Source organism: Sinohyriopsis cumingii, chromosome 12, assembly GCF_028554795.1.
Source record: "Sinohyriopsis cumingii isolate HCF-2022 chromosome 12, ASM2855479v2, whole genome shotgun sequence".
In the NCBI taxonomy this organism is placed as follows: Eukaryota; Metazoa; Mollusca; class Bivalvia; order Unionida; family Unionidae; genus Sinohyriopsis; species Sinohyriopsis cumingii.
This window is the reverse complement of record NC_142972.1, coordinates 121,367,581-121,389,854: the sequence shown is the minus strand read 5'-3', so window position 1 is coordinate 121,389,854 and position 22,274 is coordinate 121,367,581. Positions and strand designations below refer to the sequence as shown.

Genomic DNA, 22,274 nt, shown 5'->3' with positions numbered 1-22,274 from the left:
ATATTAGTACCCATTGTTAAATCATTTGTGTACGAAACGAATTAGGTAATTTTAACTACATTTCGATACTCTGACGTGAAAATTCAATTATTTTAACTTTAATATCTTATTTAATACAATAAAAAAAACTTAAACTGTAAGAAATATATAAACTCATAATCTGGCTTATTGCTGATGGAGGAGGAGGTTGAATCTAAATACAACAGCTGGTTTACTCCTGACAAAGGAGGTTGAATCTAAATACAACAGCTGGCTTACTCCTGACAGAGGAGGTTGAATCTAAATACAACAGCTGGCTTACTCCTGACAGAGGAGGTTGAATCTAAATACAACATCTGGATTACTCCTGACGGAAGAGGTTGAGTCTAAATTAAATAATTGACCTACTCCTGCCGAAGGAGGTGGAATGTAAACACAACAGCTGGCTTACTCCTAACGGAGGAGGACGATGCAACACGTATTTCTTGTTTATTAACATTATGGAACATTTTAAAATAGTGAGCGATTTTCTCTGATTTTGTTTTTCTTTCGACATTTTCATCTTCGGCATTAATAATTCAACCCAATCTTTTGCTATTCTAGTCTCTAAATTAATACGATGTAGATACTTCAATATCGAGGTAAACTAAACTCAAGAATTACTTCGCATATAATTTCTTATTACCTTACATTGTTTTTATTTGCTTCAGTATATTTGGTGCATACTGCATTGTGTTAATCCGGACTTAAATCATCAAAAGTGTGTTAAATGTTATTTTATATTTTATCCTTACAAATTTCCACCCGCTGAAAATGACGAGCCTTCTTTCTCTCTTTTTATTTCTTTCTATATACATACCTACAGCATCCCCAACTCGCGAAATTTACTACTGTCTTTCTGTAGATGAGACTTAAATGTGTGAAATAGATGTACATTTTATTTCATCCAATGAATGATAATTCAAACACAGCTTTCTTTGAATCTGGAATCCATTTGAAAGATTAATTCATATTAGATACGTACGTTTTACCTCTGTATAATTCCTCAAGCTTTATAATAAATCTGGCCCTCAACCAAGCAGTCTTTTGGCAACTTAAGTAAAATAAAAAATGGTGTTTACAGGCCATCCTCGCATAACACGAATAAAACCGTGTAAACAGCACGCACAGAAAGCAATCAACGCAGTTCGGTTCAAATCATTTGATAGAATCAACAACAAAGACTCTGATCTGTGGTTCTATATGCGGCGTCAGATCGAGACCTAGCCGTTCGCTGACGGATGAAGTTATGCCCTAGCTAATACATTATGCATTAACTTCTGTCAAATTGTGTATCTTAGCACACTAGCTCTCGCAGTGGGCATCTGGTAAAACGATTGCAATATACAGCCTAATTATACATATATCACAATATCTTTGCTGCAGTCATTTTGAATCTTAACTATATATGATTACCTTTTTTATACTCCTATCTTAATTAAAAAATTCGTGGAGAAAAAGATTGAGAGAGAGAGAGAGTATGTTTTATGCAGGTAGTTTACAGTTAATAATATAAGTAGATATACGTCATAAATAATTTCCTTACTATTATCAAACAACGCAAAATTGTACCATTGTAGGTAGAAAACCTAATGGTCAAGTTGTTAGTTATGCGAATGGCGAAGGTGAGATTCCCGCTTATGTACACTGTCCTAATCTTTACCTTGAGCGTCATTACAAAATGCTTTTAGCAGATAATGTTGGGTTAAGCGTTACAGTTTGACAGTGAGGACCAAATTTCCTCTTTCTTTCAAATGTTGTATTACTTGGCTCTTACTACACATTTCCGAGACAACGCGAATGCACATAAATCATGCACGAATACAATTTCTTTGATAGTGTGTGTTTTTGAGGGCTTAAGTTCATTTAAGAAGCCAAATAATGAATACGTGTTCTACCTGATCTTTCATCACGTTTGGACAACTACAGTTCAGAAATCCAGCAAATTATTTCGCAAAATCACTTTTTATAGCTAAGTAGACCTACCAGAACTGAAAATAAAACCCTTTGCAAGACCTTGAAAATACGGTCTATTAAAAATGTTGTACATTCCTTGTCTCATGACTACTGTGTTCTATACGTTAATATACCAGTATCATAAATAGAGGATCTCAAATGGATAATGATTTAATATTGAATTTATGAAACTAGTTGTATAATTTTCGATTTTCTTAGCCTCGGTGAACAAAAGCAGAACATTGTTAAACGAGTTTCATAATTCTGTTAAAAACAACCAAACAACCAACGGGCGATATTAATTTTATATTAATATTAATTTTATACAACGGGTGATATTCATCAAGTTCACCAGCTTAATCTAGCTAATACCGTATGTGCTCACTTGTTAGTCAAGCCCAACTGCAAACTGCACAGACCCAGAATGCGCCGGCAGATCTGTGTCTATGCAGTTTATTAGGAGTAATCCGTAGAACAAACGACAATTACCCTGGTACTCAGGCACATTATTCTATGGCAGATCACTATCTTTGTTGTTTGCATTTTGACTCGACTTATAAGCGAGTACATAGAGTATGATCCATTACGTGATTAGCACTCTCATACTTCTACTTAACAATGCTGATAGCTCCAACGTGTCGATTAACCATCTGCATCATCTTTCTACCCACTACCAATAGGAGGGATTGCTCGCAGACACTGGAACAATAATTGTAAGTAGTCACCGTAATGTATTATAAATCATTTGTCGAAACTTTAAATCTACATCTTTCGAACAGTTAGGTTTCAGTTAAGTGAGATTTACTCATCCTGGATGTATCTGGCCGCCATCTTGTGGGAACAACCATCTGGTGTTGTTATTGACCGGAGTCGCTGAAAGTGTCCTATTTTTGGTGAAAGGAGGGCTTGACTGAAATCCTTATCACCCCTTCACCCCAATCCCCCCAAATAGATTTATCAAAATATGGCACTAAAGATGGTTCATTTAATTAGAAGGAGGCACCTTTGAAAAGCCTATATACGACTGTAGCAGTGCTACTGGTGGTGGTGTTGTGAGGTTGCACCTTCTTACAAGGTGTCCGCTTTATTTGACTATCGTTATCTAGAGGGTGATCGCCCTCGGCTTTATTGCCCGGATCGATTAAATATTAAAGTAAAGTGTGAAACTTATAGATGGAATAAATAGAGATCTGAGCAGATATACAGAACAGAATGACACAAGCCCCCCGTATATGAAAAACCAACAATTTGATCAATTGCATAAACGACTGCGATAATACATTAAATTAGGAAGATATACTTATTTTTGAAATAAAATATTCACCGAATTTCAGACACAAATATATTTATATAAATAGCCGATCAGTTTTAAATGATATCATTGGCTCATCATAAAATCGAGTGAACAATCGAAGTCATTGTCTTGTACAACTTCATAACCTGCTTATTTCCGGTTCATTCCAACTACACTGTGGCTGTTCTTCTCAACCCATTCGCTTTTTTACTTTTCCTACCTCTCTACTGTCTCGCCTCTTTTCGGCCCTCAAACTTGGTGTCGGTAGGTGGATACGTAAGTACGTAGATACGTAGATGCTAGGATAAGTAGGTATGTGGATACGTCAGTGGAGCTACTTCCCCTTGTGCTTTCAAGCTTTGTTCGCTTCTACCGCCAGAATTGTGTTCGTTGACTTTCCAGACATCCGGTCCCTTTGACAAATGTCTTACGAGAGAATTTCTTCCAAATTCATCTCGGAGTCGCTTATATTTTTACTCTTGCAGGAAAAATGTAGACTGACTAGATTTTTCGATGGGGCAGTATTAAAAACCAAGAAATTTCGTGTGGGAACCATGCCCCTTATTTAGCGTAACCAATAAGGTTTACAAATATCTACCGCCTTTTATAACTAGGCGCCAAAATTGTGGTCAGCCTGACTTTTAGATTACCGAAACTGATTCTGGAAAAACTCAACTCTGACAGTTCCGAAATAAAATCGAAGTTAACCTTCCCTTTCCTAGTCTGTCTGACTGTTAAATAAACGAAGGCTTAATTAAGATCCACTTCCTCTCCCGACACAGACATTATAAATCATTGTAGTACAGCGATTTAACAAGCACCTGTCCCCATAAATCTAATTAATTTTTCTCTTGACCAAGTTAATGTGCTCTTCATAGATCGAAAAGAAAATTGCATCCATACAACGACCTATGGAGACAAATATGTTTCTAGCTTCATGTTTCATAATACAAACAAGTCGTTCTATATAGTAGCGATACAATCACCATGGTGATCTCTTTTAGGTAGCTTTGTCCTGATTATCGATACTTCAAGGTGTCACGAATGCCACGGTATATATAATCGGTCTCGATTAGATGGATTACTTACACCAACTGTTCGGAGGCTTGATATCTATTAAACAGAAATCGCTGGAACTGAAGTTAGTAAATTGTCTTTATTGTCATTAAAATGATTTTAATTCATAAAATGTTGGAATAATCAGTTTAATGAAGTACTACTGTATCAGCTATTGACTGGACAACAGCCATATCTTGATTTACGTGTCAAAAAGCACATCTCTGTCTAATTTCATCTTGATAAAATTCCGATTAGCATCAAATTTTCATCACATACATGTCTGGAGTTATCGTCGCTAAAGTAGGTGATACAGGAGAAAAATGTACATAATATATATGCACTTGTAAGTTGAATCAAACTCAATACAACATAGACCCTGATCTACCGTCGCATAATGCGTCGGCAGCTATGAGGTTTTGTAGTTTGCAGTTCGACCCAAGTTATAAGCAAGTATATATGGTATATACAGAGAAAAGGTATGGCGTTAAATGGCTTATCTGTGCTCATTTTAGTGTTATGTATATCTGTACTGTGTGTATTTTTTTCTTCATAATAACAGTTTTTATAAGGGCCGTTTAGTTAATGACATATTTAATGCTAATATCCCGTGATCGTAGTTTGTAGTTGTAGGATGATTCATTCAGAAGTTCCAAGGTTGAGTCGAACTCAAAGCACAATTAAACAACACTTGATCCTACAAGAATACGAGGTCTAATGTGAGAGGCCAAACTGACAAAGTTCCTTATTGGTCGGTGTTAGAACAGCTGATCTTTTTACTGAAAGAGTATTTCGAGAGACATGGATGATTCATTCAAGACTTCGTATTACGTTCTCGCTACTACTGCGTGTTAGCATTGCATATAAGATAATTATGACATGGATTTCGGTAGTATTACCAGCCTTGGAAGTTTTTCAGTTAAATTGAGAGGAATGATTCATTTATTTACTGTAGTCATTCTTTGGAAATACAGTGCTCGAAATACTTAAGATTAATTGAAGTAATGGCTGTACAGAATTTGTGAATTCATTTAAAGACTTTGGATTTACAGCTATATTGGAACTACCGCGAATTCATTTAAAGAAAATTTTGCATTATATCTTAGTGATTTCTTCCGTACAATTGACACATCATTGCATTACTATCATTCGGACTACAATTGAAATTCATTCGGAATACTCGAAACAATTTAATTTGATAGAATATTTAGGATTTTAGGATTTCATTCACTCTACCGTAAGTTATTTTTAATTTGTTCATGTATTTGAGGGAAATTAATATTTTCAATTATAAAAAAACTTGTTACTTTTGCTCTTTCTTGTTACTTATTTTGAAAACATAAGAGTCGTAACAATGTAGTGCATTACAGAGAAAACGAAGGGCGCTACAAGGCTTGGTTGTACCGATTATAGAAATGCAGAGCAAATATTCATATCACACTTAATAGTTACAACTATATATGTGAACCGCGGTGACCCAGTGGTTAGCGTCCGAATTCGCGGCAGAAATGTGCGTGGGTTTCAATCGTTCAATCGAATCCGCTTGGGCTTTTGTGTTTGGTCCCTGGGCAAAGCACATTACTCCAGATGCCTCAGCAATAACTAGCGTGTTGCCTTGCCGTAAAACACAAAACCAAATCAATCTGCACTATGTATCGGCTGCCTCGGTGCGATCGTGGGAAAAGGAACTTAGCTCCCATTTCCTAGGCATAATAAGGCCGATTATTGCCGCTAAAACCAGCAACAACAAAGAAACCACACTATGCAGTATTACTGTCATAAGTGAACTAGACTTTTGAATTTTTGCTTTCACCCACACTGATCGGTTTTTATGCGCATGATTTATAATGAGCATTTTATTTTTCTCTCATGTGTGCGGATTTATTTGGGGTATAAACTATCGATGTTAAAAACTACGTTACAAATACAAATGACACGGACGCACAAACGCACACACACTATCGATACAGCTTCCGATCTTTCTGTACACTATCAATACAGCTTCCGATATTTCTGTACACTATCGATACAGCTTTTTATTCTTCTTATACACTATCGATAAAGCTTTAAAGAAATTAAATTTAAGCTTCTCTTTTCTGAGTTTGTCACTCTTCCCACGGAGTCACTAAAAAACCGGTATAATCCAAGCTTAAACATAATTAGGAATAGTCCAAAATATATTTTCCTGTGTTGACCAATCCTGGACCAAATATATTTCTTATAGATCAGTTTGCATCCCTACGCAAGGTCTTTTACGTTTACGCACAGATTTTTTTTTTTAAAAAAAAGTCTGTAATGGTATCAAAACAACGCTAACTAAATGATACTCACGTCTTCATACGATGAATAAGGTTTTTACCTATTAAGAAGTTCTTTATCCACCATTGGCTTTCGGGGACCCATGGCACTTAAAATGGGAGAGAAGCCATATAAATCCACGAATACACCCTAAAAGGAGTCCTTAAACTGTCCTTTATATGTGTATAATTATAATAGGCAAAGTATTGGACCTATACATGTTTTTTGCTTTAAACACAGATTTATCCACGGCAATAAAGGAGGCACCCATGACTAGGTGGGCCCGTGACACGCACCTCCCCCCCCCGCCCTTAATCCGGACCTGCACCCTAGTCGTATTTGTAGTATCATATTGGCTGTGTGCGAATAGGTTTTCGAGGGTTAACAACATTTTCAAGTTTCCTTAACTGAATAGCGTCTAGATAATTAACCAATTTATCTAGACAAAAGTCTCCTTGACCATCTAATTCTTTCTTTCATATCCACAAACATTAAAATTATAAATACGAATTTGTGAAAAGACAAGACAAAATGAAACAAGAAGTGTCCAAATATAATAAAATAATAACTGGAATTGTAATTTATAAGATAGTACATAACTTAAAAGTTCAAAGATTCATTCACAATTTTGAAAATATGTTATTGATATACAAACCGAAGACACACTACAGTTATATAAAATATTGCAATGACAGACCATTCAGTACTCGGGGCACTAATTATATGGAAATATGGAAACCAGTCTACAAATTTGTCAGTGTAAATTAGAGTATAGGCGGGTTTGGCTGGCCATAATTGGTTGATAATGAGAGTAAAAGTAAAGTAAAACGAAACCTTTGAGAGCTTATCGTAGTTGCAACTGAAAATAAGAACGGAGACAACGTGATATTGATGGAGTTTAAGTAGACTTGAGTTTGAAAAACTCGTTACCGAAATTAGCACCTGACTCTTTGGTGAGCATTCGGAAATTTAAAGTTACTGAAGTTTAAATATAATGGTGTTTGCATGGGTTTAGTACGGTGAGTCCTTCAACTCAGACCAATTAGGGGAGCTTCCTTTAAGCCCATCCCATATCTACTATCTACGCATTAGTAATACATAGAAAAAAATGTAAATGAAAAAAAAAAATGAAAGCAAATGCGTCGTGTGTACATTCAATAAAATCTATTGTTATGTTCTTTAACATTGAAAAGACTTCCAATAAGTCACCTCAGGTCACTGAAAAGACTTCCAATAAGTCACCTCAGGTCATTGAAAAGTCATTGAAAAGTTGCGGAAGCATTTTGTTTTTGTGAAGTTGTTGAAAGCTGCTTCAACCACAAAACAAGATCATACGATGAGATACAGTGATTTGACACGATGACCTGGGAGTAGAATATAACTATATTATGAAAGGTTGCTAAGATTCATGAGTGGGTTTATGCACATCGTGCAAGGGATAGACGGTTGCTAAAATTCATGAGTGGGTTTATGCACATCATGCAAGAGATAGACGGTTCAGCCAGTACATATTAAGTATGTTTTAAAAATCCACTTTGCACTTACATAAACTTGGATTCTGCAAAATGCGCATGCGTAAAGACAGTGTAGTTAAATATCTTGTCAAGCGTGTTACTTCGTTGACATAACAATCACACCACCTTATGAAATGTAATGCCGTAGGCATAATCCAATGCATTGATAGATGATGTGATTAAATTGTAGCATGTTTTTCTCTCAAAAACTTCATTTTCACTTTTTCATTGTATTTGAAGTTACATTTGGTCTTGTATTTGGACTCAAATTTGCAAAAAACAGACACAGCTTTAACTTTTTTAAATAAATGGTCGTGAAGTAAACTTCGCTGTAGAACTGCACCAAGATGGTTGGACATACACATATAAAATACCATATGCTTATTTTTTTCCGCGCGCATGTGTGTGTTGGGGGACCACTGACGACTGTATGCTAATAGACATGTCTTGTCTTCGTACGTGCGACCTTGGGCCCAGATTGCGCTTACGTTTATCTTACGGCTTGCTTCTATGTTAGGATTTAAGTTATAATGTAGTTCTTTTGAGGTTGTTTTAAATCTACAGTCTTTCCCCACCGATTGTTCTAATTTATGTTCGCACTGAGTCATTTTGCCCAAATACCTATGTTGTCAACCTGGCGAACATTACACAACCGAGAGAATGTCGCCACAACGGCTATATTTACGGGATCTAGTAGACTGATCCATTTACTTATATAATGGCAAGCAATGCAGTTCTAATTAAAGCGTGAACAAAATAGTGTTGTTGTATGATGTGTGTGTGTGATTAGGATTTTAAACGTAGCTTTAACAATTTTTCAGTCTGCAGTGTGGCAGTTTATAGTGATGTCTAGCACTGGGGCATCATGCCGCATACATGTAGCATGATGTCCCACCCAGTCACATTATCCTGACACCAGGCTGACCAGTCCTAACACTAACCTACCTTTTAATGCTGAGCGCCTAGCGATGCAGCTGTTAGTACCATTTTTGTAAGTCTTTGGTATGACTCAGTCGGGGATCGAACCCACGACCTCCCGCTTCTGAGGAGGACCTCTAACCACTAGGCCACCGGAGCTGTGTGTTGTATGATGCATGATTGTATGCATGTGTGTTAATCGCTAATAGTTCTGTACAATTTTAGGATTTGCCAATTTTGCCATAAATGTGAAGTTTTCTTTTTTTGGTATACAGATATAATTAATCTGCAAAACTAAAACATACACTAAACACTTTTTTTTCAACAATTTATTTAGTAAGGAAAAAGAGTTTATGTTTGTTATGGTTTTGCAGTTTATTAAAGTTTATATAAAAACTACTTACTTTTCGTGCAAAATTATTTTTTATTTATATTATTGTTGGTGAACAACTAAAGAACGATAGTTGCAGTGTTGTAGCTTAAATCAGATGATGATGATGATGACGACGACGACGATAATGAAGACGATGATGATAGTAATGACGAAGACAATCATGAAAAGACTGATTACCGCGATTTCAGCTGTATAAATGAAGGAACTAGCCATACTCACGCGCACATATACACACACGTGCGCATACACATACACACATGCACAAATATACAGGCGCACACATACACGTACGCATACACGCACGCACACACTTTGGTACATAATTCTACAGATTTTTGTCTCAACTTATCATTGTTGTTCCTCTTATATAAGAAAATCTTTCAGATTAAAAAACGTGAGTGAAACAACCTTAGGGTGACCACACTTCTCGATGTTACCACGATCGTTTATCTTCCTTAATATGTTTGTAGTGTATTAGTTCAGTGATATTTGTGAACGTTTCGTTTAGTACTCGTTGTCATCATGCAACCTGTATCATGCCTTTTTTGCAAATATCCTGGGCAACTTGTTCATATATACGTATATATATGTTGGTACAAAGCAATTTGATATACCAATACATAGGTATATTGGATTAGTAATCCGCCCATGGCGCAATAATACGCATACATAAACATTCTTGGAACTGTGCGCTGTTGAATCTGTTCCTATAGATCAATGATGAATTTACACTCATTAATCATTAGTAAAGCAAGAAAATAACGAAAAAAAATAATAATAATCCCCGTTTTCTAAATGAATTTAACATGGTACACAATTTGATCGCAATCCTTTCTTTTTCCGTTTTCCCCTCCCCTCTCATGCCCAAGGGACAAAATATGCAGAAATCTGGAATGAGAGAGAAAAAGAAATTGGGCAAGATAGAAAACAGTCAAACTGAAATTGCACCAAATAACATACAATATCGTTCTTCATAACGGTATGTTTACACTTCCCTTGGGACCTATCTCAAGTGTTATATTATCAATAATACAAAGTTGCAATTGCCGATCGACATAGTAAGGTAAATGTCTTGGTTACGGGGCACACATATGTAATGTATTTAAGACTTTTCGCTTGTGCTGGAGCTATGAAGAATGATGGTAAATGTTAAGTCAAACCGACCAAATGGAGAGAGAGAGAGAGAGAGAGAGAGAGAGAGAGAGAGAGAGAGAGAGAGAGAAACAAATTGTTATCGTCGGTAGTAATGTTAATTAAAGCAGAATAGTGACTTATATCAGCTTTAAATATATTAAAATATTTTAATTACCTCTTGTTATTTCGTCGTTTCGCTTAGATTCTATTCCACGCTAATTTCATTGCGCCTGTACGTCAATGCATTGATGAGCGTTCAGTATTCAATAATCTATGTGTCTTGTATTAATGGCAAATAGATGTATTTGTATGTGATATAAATAAAATATATGAATAGTATGTACGCTGTATCAATGATATACCACTCGTTGTATAAATTTGTCATTAAAAGGAAACGAAGCTTTATATATCTCGTGGTATATCATTGATATAGCGCAATACTATATATATATATATATATATATATATATATATATATATATATATATATATATATATATATATATATATATATATATATATATATATATATGAACATATGAAGATTAATGAAAAATAGTTACTTCTGTATTCGAATGACAATGGTGAAGTAGGAAATAACTGGAAGAAATTTACTTTAAAATATTACGTATAGGAGTGGATGCTTTTGATTTAATGTATTGTTCTAATCTTGAACGAATTTTAAAAAGTCCTTTTGGTTTGTGGATACATTGATAGATATGTACAACTTTCTTCACCACTGTGGCAGAAGAACCGACATTCTTAGAACTCTCATGGATAGATGGGAATAAATTACATGTATCTTTGTAATTATCAGTATGAGAAACACATCGTCTACCTCGCAAGTGTGATGTATAGGACAATACAACACTGTGGAAGTCATTTTTTCAGTATGACAAACACCTCGTCTATCTCGTAAGTGTGATGTATAGGACAATACAACACTGTGGAAGTCATTTTTTCAGTATGACAAACACCTCGTCTATCTCGTAAGTGTGATGTATAGGACAATACAACACTGTGGAAGTCATTTCTTCAGTATGAAAGTAACCATAAATATGTCATTAGCAATATCTCTACCAGACTACAGTAAAGCTCAGAACCGTCAATGAATCAGAGTTGGTGTTTGGTACAGCGTGCTGTAGGAAATATAAAATCAACGGAGCTGCGGTGATTTTCTTGTGTGTGGTCTTTATTTGAGAGGAAACTATTAAATACAAGCTTTCAAAATGATGTGATCGTTCCATTAGATTTAATTCATTGCTTGATTGGAATACATATTAAAAAAATCTTTTTTAAATCAAATAACCGAAGAAGACAGGATAATTAAGTCAAGTATCTCTTTTGAAGCACAGATATTATCTTGATGTTGAGCAGATCTGGAATGATTAAGATTGGCTATTTTTGTTTCAATTTAGAGCGTACCGTATATACTTGCTTATTGTTGTTGTTGTTCTAGGGTTTAACGCCATTTTTCAGCACAAGATAGGCTATACATGGCGGCCAGTATAACTGGTGGAGGAAGAACCCTGAAAAACCCAGGGAAGAACCACGGACCCACGAGAAGCTGCTGGCAAACTTTCCCACGTACCCACGCTAGCCGAGCCTTGGACTCGAACCCACGCAGACAGAGGTAAGATGGCAGTGATCCGGAACGGTGAACGCTTTAGACCACTCGGCCACTCGGGGCCCCTATACTTGCTTATAAGTCAAGTCAAAATGCAAACAATAAAGATCCTGATCTGCCATGGCATAATGCGCCTGCAGATCAGGGTCTATGGGTCTATGTTGTTTATTCTACTGATTACTCCTAACAAACTGCAAAGACCCATATTTGTCGGCACATTACGCGACGGCAGATCTGGATCTGTGCAGTTTTTTAATCTTGTCTTTTAAGTGAGTATATACGGTAATTGGATTTCAGTCGCTAAGGAAATTTCTTCATCGTGAAATGTCAATGCTCGGATTGGTATCTCAGCTTGAAGAGGAAATTTTGCTGTAGTCAAATATATGCGCTACTGGTATCATGCAACAATGCATTGCGGTTTTATGATGAAATGGCAAATTGAATACAGTACCCAGGGGATTTGTTGTTTGTTGTTTTACTGAATATAGTACCTAGTTATTTTTGTTTCTCTGTTGTTTAGTGTGTCAAAAAGTCAAGAATGAGGCTAAGTTCTTTCAGTTTTGTACTGGAAGATATTCAGGCTGCATTGTTGTGGCGACAGTATCTTAAAATAATGGATGCGGAATGTTTCAAAGTCACTTGCAAAAGGGCACCTCTGAGCAATGTTTGTATGCAGTTTTGACAGTGGACCATTTAAAGAGACCATAACTTTATTTGAGAACTGCACAACATATAGTTTCTCTTTGTCATGATATGTTTTTGAGAAAAATCTGTATACTCAGGTACAGGAAGAAGTTTTAACGATTTTTCCCGTTTCATTGGAAATATCTTCTAAGGTGTCAGTTCAAAAATAGCTGAGTGGTCGTGTCAAAGTGAATTTAAATAGCTGCGTGGTCGTGTCAAATTGAACTCAAATAGCTGAGTGGTCGTGTCAAATTGAATTCAAATAGCTGAGTGGTCGTGTGAAAGTGAATTCAAATATTTTAGTGGTCGTGTTAGAGTGAATTCAAATAGCTGAATGGTCGTGTCAAAGTGAATTCAAATAGCTGAGTGGTCATGTCAAAGTGAATTCAAATAGCTGAGTGGTCGTGTCAAAGTGAATTCAAATAGCTGAGTGGTCCTATAATTGGTCAGGTTTACGTGTTTTACAGCACAACAAAACAGGTGATTTTATGCCGTGGAAATTAAAGTGTATGGACCAAGAACACACCACAGTAAAACTAATATTAGTTCCCCTACTTTGTGGACAGGGTACTAACATGAGTCTATGTGTATCAAAGGATCACCCAGGTGTGATTCACACCCAGAGGTTTTTAAGCCTATTATAAACAGCTTTGAACATGTTTCTCAAATATATTAAAATAAATTATTTCACAATACAATATAATCCTTCATTACCTAATATAGGTCGTATAATTAATAAATATTATAGTCTCCTAAATTTATTCAATAAAACTAGCGTCAAATCACTTTTCAAAATTAAACCAATTCTCGCTTATAGAAGACCCAAGAATTTGCAAGATTTTTTTAATCAGAACTAAACAGACAGAAAATGAAAAAATACACTTTTCGTCATCTAAAAGTAACAAACACCGGTGCTCTCAACGTGCAAACATAAGAGAAAGTACTTCTTTCAGTAGTACTAATACAAAAGAGGTATTTTCTCTACGCGATAACACTAACTGCATATCAGCTGATGTGATTTATTTAATAACCTGTAAAAAAAATGTAGCATGCAATATGTTGGACAAACACTACAACAAGTTTCTAAGAGAATGAATAATCATCGCTTTCATATAAAAAATTATAGAGATCCTCAGTTTTCCTCTAATGTTTCAACACACTTTAACTCCAATAATCACTCTCTACTTGATTTTTCTTTCATGCCAATAGATATTGTGCATGGTGACATGAATAGACTCATAAAAGAAACTTTTTGGATTCATAAGTTAGATACTCTGTATCCTAATGGACTTAATGCTAATGCACTATATAAAATTGTATAATTTTAATTGATATATTGTATATCCTTTATAACAATATAATTATATGTATGACTGTTTGTCTCTATTTTATTTTATTATTTTAAAATAAATTAAACATTTCTCATATTAGCTGTCAGAATTGGTGCATATCATGGTAGGAATACGTGTAAAATATCGTTTACCTTCTTGATGTGATTTTTTTAATCGTCTGCCTAATTAGTTCAGCTGGTAACTAGTTCCGTTTTCAGCCTCGTTTTCTGTATGCCATATAAGGACATTGCCACCCTTTTTGGAAACGTAAACAGATCACAGTAACATGGTATGCATTTATAAACCATTATACAATTTCCAAATAGTAATGTTTATTTTGGAAACGAATTACCATGTGAATATCGTGTTTTCTGGCACAGTGGACAAGGTACGGTTAGCGTAAACATTCCAAAATAATTTACCTGATATAGGTTAAATAACTTTATCATTAGCCAAACTTAATTAAATCATGATTATATTCAGATAGTAGATTTTACCTACTGTCACCTTTTTGTCTTTGGCAATAGTTTTATTTGTTCCGTTGTAAGGTACAGGATCAGATCGTAGCCTCAACCACATCGAGGCTACAACATCGTAGCTAACACTAGAGTAGCCGACCTGAGCTGATCCGATGGCTGGTTTCGAACCTCCGCCCTTTAGGTCGTGAGTCCGGAGCGCGAAGAAGTGATCCACGAACGTTATAAGCATTATGACACGCGATTACAGGTACTCCCAAAATTCCCAGTATGGATTTAATTGTGTTAAGAATCAATATACAAAGGACGATTTAAAATTTGAAATGCAACTCAGATTGATAATCTCATGTGTATGTTTGCCAGCACATAAATCTTTTTAGCGTGCACAGCAAAAATACATGCCGCAATTTATTTCTACACCTGTCTCTGATTAACACCTTCTTTACCAAATGAAGATGCTGTAATAACCGAAAATCCGCCCCTTCACATGTATGAGACAATAATTTAGTTAAACACCGGTATGTCAGTGAAACAATTCAGCCAGTCAAGTACCTTTTCATATATGGACTTCGGTTATATTTTTCAGCAAAATGGATGAAATACCTTATAAATAAATATAATCCACGCCTTAACACAGAACAATTATTTTTTAAGCCACTCTCCCAAGATGAAGATTTTTGTCAAAACACTCACAAACAAAACCGCTCTTGTAATGTTAAATTACTAAGGAGGCTTTTACATTATGCACTTAATTAAATCGTCGATACGCATGCACTTTTTGTAAACTATTGTCCAGTTTGTTTGTTTTTCTCACCCATGCGACAGAGAAATCTGCTTGGTTTGTTAACCTTACTTTTCCTGTCTCAGTCTATTCATCTCAGACCAATCGTCTCAGTCAAGGTGTCCACGCGCTCAGAACTACTTTTAAAAAAGAAACCCTTCTTGTCTTCTGCTGTGCTTGACGTAGTTGTACTAAAATCAAAAACAACAAAAACAGCAACAAATATATAACAAAAATATAGTAACTTAACTTAAATCCATGTTTGAGAACACACCTTACAAAAACATTTAGAGAGACAAAGACTAACGGATATGACGTAGAGCTTTTTGGTATTATGCTTGTTCGTTTCACACAGCATGGTCAATTCTATCCTATATGCAGTCCTAGCTCAGAACAGTTTTAAATCAGCGTCATTAAACGTAGCTAAAGCTACCTAATTTTAAATACTTCGTGTGAAACAAAGTATATACTGTTAGCTACATTTAATGACGCTGACCTTAAAATGACTGTGCTACAAATAGGATAAAATTCTCAGTGCTGTGTCAAATGAACAATATAATAGGAAACACTGTTCCATGCATATATACTATAGACCTATACACTTCATAGCCTCCCAACTCTCTTAACAACTACGGAAAACTTAGTAACAGCCAGAAAAGTGTTATATAAAACATGCTTTTTTTTCTAATTTTATTAAGCATCTCCATTGTGCCCAGGTTGAATAAAAAAAAATACCTACATTATTTAATGACAAATAATACACTTACCAGCCAGAAGGAATCATTTATCCGTCAGCACATAATTTCATAAGAAAATTTCACAAAGCACTTGCCATATTTTCAGGACAGAAAAATACATCTTCAAAGAATCCGTGAACTTGAAAGTTTAGCACATTGTTATCCGCTAGAGCCCGTTTTTGGAGGGTCTATTATTATACATAGAGGTAATTTTACAATCAATATTTAGGACAACACAAGCATGTCACACACAGTTTCACCTACTCCAAAGAAAGGAATAGTTATATACGATAGTTTCCCATGAATAATCTAAAGAAAGATGTTACTCTATGTTACAGCTTGTACCAAGTATAACTAGAGTAGAGCTGAGTAGCCAGTATCGTTTTATTATTTACAATTTAACTTTTCAAAATTGGAACTGATGAAAATAAAACAGTTTCTTGTAATAAATATTAATTATTTATTGTCAATTTCATATAACATTCATATATTAAATGTGATAATACGTCATTATTATGCGACGTTTTATGTTTTTATTTTTCTTTGCTCACGCGTATAAACTGTGCACTTCAGACGCAACGGTCATACCACAGCCCTCATTAACATATTTATATTAATGCGCCGCATGTAAACATTGGACGTGAACACTAGTGCATAATTCTTTTTACTTTAAAGGAAAATATTGGGTGAGAAAAATAATCTACGTTGAGGTTTGGACCGAGACAAGAAAATCTCAGTCGCGGGTTTATATTATATGTCTCCCCACTCGGGCAAGCCTCGTGGGGAGACAAATAATATAAACCCTTGACTGAGATTTCCTTGTCTCGGCCCAAACCCCAACATGGATTCTATATGTCTTTCTTTTTTTTCCCATTGAGTACTATGTTCATGAGTAAGTTTTAAACTTGTGGTGGGTAGATTTCTGATTAGATGGTAAATTTCAAATGTGTTTGAGAGTTATCATAAAATAGTTGTCGAAGGCACGTGTGAAAGCATTAAAGGCAGCGAATCATTTTCTGATTCTACAGATGGTAAACTTTCCAATCTTGGCTGTAGATGAACTGCATATTTTGCTTTCCTGATTTCCGATCTTGAATGTAAATGAAGTGCATAGTTTGCTTTCCTGATTTCCAATCTTGACTGTAAATAGGTTGCATAGTTTCCTGGTGTATATAAGTACCCTTTTCATCACGTACATACATTGGCAGGTAGTGTTCTCTCTATTTCCACTTCTTTCCTAACATTACAAAATTCATTGGAATATATTTTTTATAATATATTGGTTAATATCCATGCTAATTTACCACAGGTTTCTTATTTGCATAAATGTGTTGGAAAGCTGACTGGCATTCAGACAATTCTCTCCTCGAGTTAGGAGATGAGAAATATCAACGAGAACTACAAAATAAAAACCATGAGCCTGGTGTCATCTTCGACTTTCACTTATCAGGATTCAGATGTACTAGTCGCAGCGCATACATTTACACATTTCATATATTTTCCATGATGGTATGGATTTTCTTATATCAATCTCCTACATTTTTACGAAAGTAACACATAATCTCTACCTTATGCGGATATTCAGTGAATATCGCATTAAAAAGCTAAAATGATATAAAAATTAAAAACAAACAAACAAAAACAACAGCATAAAAACAAAAAAAAAAAAAACACACAATAAAAACAAACAACAAGAAGGCCAGACTTTCAAGTCGGCCCAAAGTGTGAGGCACTGATATAAAATTGTGACCTTGACTTTAGGATCAAAAGGACGAATCAGCGTGTCGCTGAATTAATTTGTCTTAGTTTCTGTAACGTCGCCCTCTTGGTAAGAAGGGTGGTTAATTGGATTTGGTTGGCGTTATCTAGAGGATGATCTGCCTCTATGATTTATCTAGAGGATGATCTCCCTCTATTTTATGGTCCGGTGGCAGTGGAAAGATAGATTATCAACAGAGAACTGAGCAAGACTATTGGGAAGAAATAATGCAATACGAGCCCCCTTCGACAAGAAAAATAAAAAAATTTGATCACATCTTCCTATTCTCTAGTCGTCCTACTCCGAATTCTTCATCTGTTCCTGGAGTTCCTAGTCCTTTATTCTCAACACGTCATCTATTTCCGCACTTCCGACTTCCGTCTTCGGACTGTCCTGACTCTCACAGAAAGCTGTTTCATTAAAGGACAAAATTACCCCTAAATCTCTATACGTATGACTTTCTATACGTACATAAAAGTCCCTCACTTACGTTATTCAAAAGCATAAATAATTAGTTATCCAAACACTGCATACATTCTAACCTAATTTGTTAGATCATCACTTTCGCTTCACGGCGACTCACCATAAATTAACACGTGAACGGTGTATCTAACATTACCGTATCTATTTACCATCAAATTTCCATGAAATTGAATAAACGATAATAATATGGATCCTAATCATATCAAACACAATTTCACAAAATAAACAATCAAAAATAGAAAATTTAGCGTCCTAGCACTAAAACCTGTTTTTCTTACAAGGCAGCGCACCTGGTCCCCGTTTCTTGTTTAACGAGGAAAGCACTGTTCTTCTTAGGCTTCTTCGGAGCCAAAGCTTTCCTTTCTCAGGATTTTCGGACTAAAGAATTTTTACCCAGGTCGTCACTTTAAATTCACTTTACTTCCAAAGTGTACGCCTTAATTTACTCTGACCAATCGTACTCAGAGGTTCCTAAATTATCCCAAGATAATCATTTCTTTCGTCAGATTTTGAGCAGCCTAGAATTTCTGAACTACGTTGTATATCAATTTCTCTTTGAAAACTATAATTGTTCATGGGTTCCTATCAAGCGGTAATGGTTGGTAGCTCAAATGTTTACTTTCTCAGAACAGCGTTGCAAAGCCCTGGCCAAATCCCAATGAGTCATATATGTTAGCCTTTCAAGTTTAACACTGACGTGGGTGGGGGTGGGGGGAGAAGAAAGGTCGAAGTGACCCTTCACAAAGACTTTTCTGGTTTAAATGCTATAAAATTTTAAAGGAGACTAGAAATCAAAATTTTCTTTTTACGTATGTCGTTCTCTTCAGATTTTAATTCGACTGCAATGCTTATAAATTAAATATCGTAAGCGGGTAGTGATTATATTGCGTGGAAGATACCACGATTCCGTAAATTGCCGAGTTTTTCCGAGTTTTGTTGAGACGACAGATCACGTGGTACCGTGACGCTATACTAGCCAGTCCTCGAATACAAACATAAACATTGGCGAGCGAGGCAGACAGGAGACCACATTTGGGTTGCACGTTCAAAAGTTGAATCTGCGATCTGATAGAATAGTTTATGTACTGTACTGGTAATTGCTAAAAGAAATTTGTTAGGCACAGGCCCCGGGCTGGTGACTTAAATAAACTAAAGTCTTGAATGAAATTCCACAAGCCCGGACAGTTCATACCTGTCAACTCTCAAGCCGGGAGAAAAACCTCCCGATTTTGGGGGTATTTCCTCATCTACCTCCCGATCTCGTAATATCTCGCAATTTTGCGCAGCGAAGTCCCGATTATTACATTATGTCTGTCAATTTTCATTTGTGAGAAGAAAAAACCCCAACCCCAAACCATTTTTAAATATAACGTATGCAATCCACAGTCTAAACTGCCACACTGCAGACATCGTAGCGATATGACTGAAAAATTTTTAAAGCTACGTTAAAAATTCAAATCACACGCACACACGTCTAAACCGGCACTGGACGAAATAATTAATATCATACAACAGTTTTTTTCTTCTTTTTTTCTTCTTCAATAAATAGAACGTGAAGATTAAACATTATTCAAGTAAATTTCAGATTTTTTAAACAAATACAACAGTACTATAGTATTAAAAAAATTAAAAGAATAAAATTGTCACCAGTTAGCTTAAATGAATGATCACTTTGAAATTTTCTCTGCAAACAAAATTGCATCTCCATTTCCGCCAAAGAAACTCGGCCAGTTAACACCTGACATTCCTCTACCGTATATGAAGAGTTTAATTATCATGATTACATTACAAGGAATAAAACAAAATATACCATGCAGTATATGTGGCCCTAAAGAACTAATTCTGAATAAATATTTTATTCAGCAAACAGTGTTACATGCATTAAGACTTAAACCTAAGGAGAAAAGGTGGGGCATAAAACGTGAGAAAAACAGTTGCCACAAGTACGGTAACTTGTGACTGCAGAATTGAACTGTTAAAATTAAGTCCATGGATGCGTAAGTAACAACAAAATAGGCATCGTTTATTTGGTAATCAATTGCTGGTGCTTACGCATACACACACTGTCGAACATGGTTTCTTTGAAGTATGTCCGAAGGGCAGTCCTTTTCACAAGATCAATGCAAGGATAAGGATTATGTTCATTAGTCACATCGGCTTTGTCGTTTGCGTACTTAAATCAAAACTTTAGCTATTTTGCAATTTAGCCAGAACTGACCAGAAAATGCAAAAGGGGCTTGTCATGGGGGAATAATAAGGCGTATCACAGGAAGAAAAGGCACGTCAAATGGGCGGTCGCACATTGGGGCAAGGGGGGGGGGGTCAATAGCCCCTTCCCCCCGTTCTATTGTCAGATAGTTAATGTGAAACTTTGACCTCTTTTTTTTTTTAATCGCTGCTTTTTAAACTGCCCAAGGAACAGTTTTATATCAGTTCCAATTTTTACAGATTATAGTTTATGCATACTACATGTATACAATGCATTTTTTTTAAATTTTTAATTTTTATAAGATTACTGAAAATTGTGTTTTCTCGAAACACGACCGGTTTAGAATCTTTTTTTTAGCAAAGTTTCCATTTGATTAAAATCAAATCTAAATTTCACCTAGGACAGTGGTGATTTGATTTAGAATGTGCCGTGTTAAGGCATGTATGTCAACATCTTGAAAATACATTTACTCATTTCACCAGTGCAATCAAAGTTTCCTCAGGCAAACAATTTTTGTTTCGACAAGCCTGACGGGCACCTCACTTTGAATAAAGGATGGGCCGGAACTAAAACCAGAAGGAGCCCAGGGTGTCGGGCTATCAGATCTGTTTTTAGCACTGCTGTTTTTAGATAAAAGATGTGGATTGATTGTTGCATTTTGTGGTCACTTACTCGTCCTTCTGCCTGTTTTCGTAACTCACACATTTAACACTTTTCCCAGGATTTAAAATGTCCAAAGGTATGTCTGGAACAGCGCCAATTTTTTGTCTTGGCCTAGCATTTGCGTATCTTTGAGCTGCTATCTTTTCATGATCCCTCTCGTAACATTCCTCTGAGAAATGTAACGAGCACATAGTGCTGTATGGTGTTGCTTTGAAATCGACTCGTTTGTAATAATGTACCCATTCTTTCATTATGCCTTTATCTTTTGGAAAAGATTTTTTTTTTTATGTCAACAGGCTTTTCTTAATATTCTATTACAACCGTAAGCAACGCAAAACGGTATTGTCTTTTACTCTGGCAACTCCCACTTGGGCTGCTGGAGTCGCTACTATGACGTCACATCCCGAAAGTAACCGAATAGGCGCGGAAACTTTGCATACGAGGTCACGGAAATTCAGCTAATAGAAGATAGGCCAATATTTAAACATTGGCATTACGGTCGCAGATGATACTTCAGAATAAGGTTTTCTGCTATAGTACTTTTATTATTATTCTATATTTCCATTGGTTTCTGGTCTCCTTTAAGGTTCAGTACTATTCAAAATTCGACACTTTACACAGGCCCTCCTTTAAGTGTAAAATCTGGGATTTTGCTCTCCGAATTTTCAAGTTGCATTTCAAGTTATTGTTTACATGTCCTGAAGTGAACCCTTCACCTTAGAATAAATTAGTCTACTCAGACAATCTGCTCCTACATTGGCGCTTACCTTTACACATTAACCGCTGACGACGAGTTAACGTGGCAGGAGGTAGTAGCCTACTGCCGAGCTCTGTAGCGTCATGGTCTTGCATGATACGCTAAAGTGGAATTTCTAGTTGCACTACAAAACCTCATTTTTGGACCCGATTTTTCCTACCCAAAATTCGGCCGTGGTCGGAATC

General features: G+C 35.8%; 1 protein-coding gene and 1 long non-coding RNA gene across 4 annotated transcripts in view; one reads left to right on the top strand and one right to left on the bottom strand.

Annotated features, from left to right (window-relative positions):
- LOC149787357 (carbonic anhydrase 2-like) overlaps window positions 1-22,274 on the top strand; it is a 134,497-nt gene that overhangs the window by 5,735 nt on the left and 106,488 nt on the right. The gene's annotated exons all lie outside the window — the stretch shown is intronic.
- Window positions 7,155-21,609, bottom strand: LOC149787358 (uncharacterized). Its single transcript, XR_016425157.1, has 2 exons — window positions 15,549-21,609; window positions 7,155-10,336 (listed from the first exon to the last, which is right to left on the bottom strand). It is a non-coding gene; the product is annotated as an uncharacterized LOC149787358 (long non-coding RNA).